The 6,000-nt window shown below is 49.6% G+C and overlaps 1 pseudogene; it reads left to right on the forward strand.

The window, feature by feature from the left end:
* The first annotated feature begins 4,269 nt into the window (after positions 1-4,269).
* On the forward strand, positions 4,270-5,287 carry LOC115866941 (methylosome protein WDR77 pseudogene; annotated as a pseudogene).
* The last annotated feature ends 713 nt before the right edge of the window (positions 5,288-6,000 follow it).

Genomic DNA, 6,000 nt, shown 5'->3' on the forward strand with positions numbered 1-6,000 from the left:
AAGGGTCACAGGTCTGAGGATTCTAGGTCTCTGGATGCTCCTTTTACAGATATCAAAAGTCTGCCACAAATGCACATGTGGGCACTGTGTGTGTGTGTGTGTGTGTCTTTATGTGTGTGTGTGCACAGGTGATCATGTGTGATGTTTGCATATGTGAATTCATGTCAATATGTGTAAGGAGAGGACATGCATGAATTGGAGAACATGGGTGAAACATGTGAGGTGTGTGCCGATGAGGGTTTTACATGGGGGGGGTGTGTGTGAGTGTGAGTGTGAGTGCAGCAAGGCCTGTTACTGTCAGGGAGAAGGAGGAGGGAAAAGAGTGTCATTTGACTGAGTCCTCACGTTCGTGAGCCTCAGAAATGCATCAAAAAACAGAAGAACGGGTGGAGGGATAGAGAGATGAAAGGATGGATTTGGATGGAAGAATGGAAAAAGCGATGGATATGACTTAAAGCAAATATTGCAAGATGTTCCTCATAGATTCCAGATGATAAGGATGTGGGTGTTCAGTGTACAATTGTTTCAACCTTCCTGGATGCTTGACATTTTTCATAATAAAATGTTAGAAAACAATGTACACTCAAAGGAGGCTGCGTGTCTAGTCCCAGGGAATCACGCGCAAGATGGAAAGAACAGGACGCTCATCATACAATTTTAAACTATATCCCGTCACCAGACCACACAGCACTGTGAACTCATATCATTTATAATTCCTGCAATGATCTTAGGAATCTCTCAATTGCACTGGATTTGTGAGTGTGTGTGGGCGCATGTTAAAGATGTTCATTTATTAAATAAAAGTATGTTAAACACACCACAGTTGTGGCCAGACTGTTTCGGCATGTCTTCATTTTTAAATTACTGGAAGCCTCAAAAATAAGAACTGGTTTGGGCCTCTCTTGGCCTGTGAGAGTCCCTGCCGTGTGAGGCGTGCATTTGCACATACACGCACTGCAGGGATGCAAGCACACGTGGCTGGGTGAGGCTGACGCCCATGGGAGTGCCCACCCAGGAACTCAGCCTCCTCTAAGTCCTCATGAGGCCAGCACCGTCCTCAGGGCGAGGATTCAGGCTGAGGAAGGGAAGCCACCGGCCCCATGGCAGCCTTGGGGACCAAGAACTCTCTCATCCAAGGCTTGGACACTCTCAGGCCAAGTGGCATCCCCTAGCCAGCAGTGGAGTGTGGGCTGGGGTGTTTCCCCAGGACAGCAGGGCAAGGCAGGGTGTCCTGCGGCCCCGTGGCTCCTCCCTTTCTCTCCATACACTCCCTTCCTCTCCTCCCTTCCTCTCCTCCTGACTAACCACTCTTCCTCCCCTGCCCAGTGCCTGTTGGTCCAAACTGTCATCAACCCCCATTGTACAGAAGGGGAAACTGAGGCCTGGAGAGAGCAGAGCTACCCAGGCCACACAGCAAGGTAGCAGCAGGATCAGAACTGAGCTCCAGCCTGCATGCTATTCTCTGCACCACTGCCGGCCACCTCTGCATCTCCCTCCTTCTGTAAGGAAGGGTGGGGGTCCAGGCCCAGCAGACCCAGCAGGTGAGGCCCCAGAGTGCCCTCCTGCCTGTGTGGGTCACATACAAGATCTAGCAGGCCACGTGGGCACCAAAAACAGAGCACGGCTGGGAGGCTGGACTCAGGTTCTAGTCCCAGCTCTGCCATAGACCCTGTTGGAGTGAACCTGGACAGTTCCCTGTCCCTCCCAGGGCCTCAGTTTCTCCACCTGTAAAACAAATGAGGTGAACTACAGCAGTGGCTTTCACATGTTTGGAAGCAGAACCCCGAGCAGCTACAAGAGCTGCTGCCCTTTATTGGTGCAGGGAAGGCAAATAGACTCCATCCACTCAGCCCCCTCATCTGCCCTCCACCAAGGAACTCGCCAAAGAAATTTCCACCCAATTGCAGAAGCAGGGGATAAGAGATCAGGCTTCATCACCGAACAAGGCTGGGCTGCTTACCAGCTGTGTAAGGCTCCCCAAGCCTCAGCTTGCTCCTCTGTAAAATGGGGTTAACAGTACCAACCTCCTAGGGCTGTGTGAGATTAAATGAAATAATCCATGTCCAGTGCTCGGTACATGATGAACCTAGTAAAACTTCAGGCAACAGTGGCTGTTATTGCTAGTCACCCCCAGATGAGAACCACTGCATAAGCCTGCTGGCTTCACCATGCGTTGTATCTGTTGTTCTGGCCCCAAAGCTAGTGCATTTCGGCAGCTGCTACCCCAGATTCCTCAGCGGGCCCATCTCTGCAGCTGCTCCAGAGCAGCTGGGCGTGCAGAGGCTGCTTCGAGGCCAGGCCTGGCCCCGAGAAGGGGAAGAATAGGGCTCCCTGTAATCAGGCCGGTCTGGAAGCAGGGGCCCGGGAGCAGGGTCAGTTTCATCTGGATGACAAAGCCTCTGACAGCCCATCATTAACTCCCCTCCCCTGCCCTGCACCAGGCCCTGACCTGGCTCCTGAAGCTCCAGAGAGAAGGCGGCAGGTATTTAGCCAAAGCCTTTCATCCCCCGGGGCCCTCCCCTGGCTGCCTGGTGACACAAGCAGGAGGGAAAGTCAGCTTGAAGCCAGGGTCCCCAACTCACCAGGCAGCAATCAGCCCCAGGGTGGACAGCCACTTGGAATTGAGAATCCTGCAATGTTGGAGCTGAAGGAAACTCACAACTACCTAACGTATATATATATGTACAGTGGAGTATTATTCAGTCTTAAAAGGGAAGGAGGGACTTCCCTGGTGGTGCAGTGGTTAAGAGTCTGCCTTTCAATGCAGGAGACAGGGGTTTGAGCCCTGGTCCAGGAAGATCCCACATGCCGCATAGCAACTAAGCCCGTGCGCCACAACTACTGAGCCCGTGCTCTAGAGCCCACGAGCCACAACTACTGAGCCCACGTGCCACAATTACTGAGACTGCTTGCCGAAACTACAGAAGCCCGCACGCCTAGAGCTCCGCAACAAGAGAAGCCACAGCAATGAGAAGCCTGCGCACCCCCAACGAAGTGTAGCCCCTGCTCATCGCAACTAAAAAGAAAGCCCGCGTGCAGCAATGAAGACCCAACGGAGCCATAAATAAATAAATAAATAAATAAATCTTTTAAAAACAAGAAACACCTCTAGTGTCTCCTCTTATTTAACAGATGGGGAAACTGAGCCTGAGAGAGGGGAAAGGACTTACACCCATGCACACAATGGATGACTGTTGAGAGATGCTCCCTGACTTTCTGTTCCTTCCCCAGCAAGCTCCACTCTCACCCCGGGCTGCACAGCTGCTGCATCCAACTCCTAACCTGGACTCCAGATTCCAGCTGGCTCTTTGGCACACCTACCAGTGCAATTTCTTCAATCTTTTAAAAAAATAACGTTACTCCTTTATTCTGGGTTTTGTTTCTCCCAGTTATAAAATATACCTGTTCCATGAGAGCAGGGACTTCATTTGTCTGGTTCACCCCAGGATCCAACCCCCCAGATTTTTGCGTCAGGCAGGGCATTGGGGAAATACAAGAATGCTTTAAAAAAGTAAAAAGAAATCACCCGTGACTTCCCACCTTCAATGTGCTTTAATATATCTTATTCTTTTTTAAAAATTTATTTTATTGAATTATAGTGGATTTACAATGTCGTGTTAATTTCTGCTGTACAGCAGTGCTTCAGTTATACATATATATACATTCTTTTTCATATTCTTTTCCATTATAGTTTATCAAAGGATATTGAATATAGTTCCCTGTGCTGTACAGTAGGACCTTGTTGTGTATCTATTCTATATATAATAGTTTGCATCTGCTAGTCCCAAACTCCCACTCCATCCCTCCCCCACCCCCCTCCCCCTTGGCAACCACAAGTCTGTCCTCTATGTCTGTGAGTCTGTTTCTGTTTCATAGATAGGTTCATTTGTGCCATATTTTAGATTCCACATATAAGTGATAACATATGGTATTTGTCTTTCTCTTTCTGACCTCCTTTGCTTAGTTTGATAATCTCTAGTTGAATCCATGTCGCTGCAAATGGCATTATTTCATACTTTTTATGGCTGAGTAGTATTCCATTGTATAGATGTACCACATCTTCTTTATTCATTCATCTGTTGATGGACATTTAGGTTGTTTCCATGTCTTGGCTACTGTGAATAGTGCTGCTATGAACATAAGGGTACCACTTCACCATGAACATTTTCCTGGCCATTAAGATGTTTTCCTGAGGAGGGACCACGTGGGGGTTGGCAGAGCTGAATCTCTGGCGGGCGTCCAGTTTGGGGCCAGGTTGGAGTTGGAACCATGGAGATTTGGAAGGAAACCCCACCCCCAACTTGTGCCCCTGGCAGTGGGGAGTGGAACCATCCCCCAAATGCGCCCACCTGTATGGGGCATCAGTTGGAGGCGGTGTGGTATCGGGGCATTCCTGCTAACGGTTTCCAGCTTGAGTGGCCTCTGCTGGGCTGGCTCCCTCTGGCTTTTTAGGGACCATTGTGCTGTCCGCAAGGAAGATTTCTGCTCCACTGGAGTCCAGACGGAGGCTGGAGTGGCTGACCTCACTTGGGTAGGGGACAGAGGTATCCTAATGGCTTCCAATTCAGGTGCTGTTGAATTGTGGGAGCTGGATGAGAATGAGACGCTCATTGACAGCAAGTTCTGCAAGTATGAGCACGATGACATCGTGTCTGCAGTGTCCCAAGCTCTGGCGCACAAGCGGTTGGTGGTAGCAAAGACTTCTGCATCAAGGTTTGGGACCTTGCTCAGTAGATGATTCTGAATTCATACCGAGCTCACTCTGGGCAGGTCACCTGTGTTGCTGCCTCTCTACACAAGGACTCCATGTTTCTTTCATGCACTGAGGACAGTAGAATTTCACTGTGGGATATCCACTGCCCCAAGCCAGCATAACAGATGGGCTGCAGTGCCTCTGACTACCTTCCTACCTCCCAGCCTTGGCATCCTCAGCGGAGTAAAGTCTGTCTTCGGTGATGAGAATGGACTGTCTCCCTTGTGGGCACAAAGAGTGCAAGCTATGCCCTCAGCTCAGCTGTGCACTCCCAGTGTGTCACTGGGCTGGTGTTCTCCCCACACAGAGCTCCCTTCCTGGCCTCTGTCAGTGAAGACGGCTCACTTGCTGTGCTGGACTCAGGCATTGCCGAGGAGTGTGGAAGCTGAGCCCACAGAGACTGTGAGAGATACTACTCTGTCCCTGCGAAACCACTCCCTTCTTACCCCAGTGGGCTGGGACCGTCAGGTCACCCACCATATCGTGCCCACAGAACCTCTCCCAGAGCCTGGTCCTAAGAGTGTTGCCAAGTAGGTTGGATTTCAGACAAAAAGCAAACCCCCCGTGAGTATCCACTCCCTTTGCCCCTGCGCTCTCAGTTTGTGAGACAACACAGGAGCCTTATACAGTACGTTGATACGTCAGACCTGTGCAGTTAATAGGCACTGTCTCTCAGCCTGGGGCAGGCTGGATTCTGGGGTCCTGTAGTCAGGGAAGAAAAACTTCCTTGAACGTGGATATGTATGTGTGTCTGAGTGTGTGTGTAGATACATAGCTGTTGCTGGCAGGGGGAATAAAAAAGCCATCTCACATCTTTCCCTAGACCCAATCCCCACCCCACAATGTTAATAAAAGATTTTTTTCTTTTAAAGAAAAAGGTTTTTTCCTTTTTTTTTGAATTTTATTTTTTTAATGCAGCAGATTCTTATTAGTTCTCTATTTTATGCATATTAGTGCATATATGTCAATCCCAGTCTCCCAGTTCATCCCACCACCACTACCACCACCACTCCACCCCACCCCACCCCCGTTTTCCCCCCTTGGTGTCCATACATTTGTTCTCTACATCTGTGTCTCTATTTCTGCCTTGCAAACTGGTTCAGCTGTACAGAAGATTTTTTTTAAAGCAAGACGTTATTTGAGAGATTTTGTTTTGTTTTGTTTTGGGGGGTTATTTGGCCATGCCCTGCAGCATGTGGGATCTTAGTTCCCCTTCCAGGGGTCAAACCCACGACCCCTGCATTGGA

This window comes from Globicephala melas, chromosome 1, assembly GCF_963455315.2.
Source record: "Globicephala melas chromosome 1, mGloMel1.2, whole genome shotgun sequence".
Taxonomy (NCBI): domain Eukaryota; kingdom Metazoa; phylum Chordata; class Mammalia; order Artiodactyla; family Delphinidae; genus Globicephala; species Globicephala melas.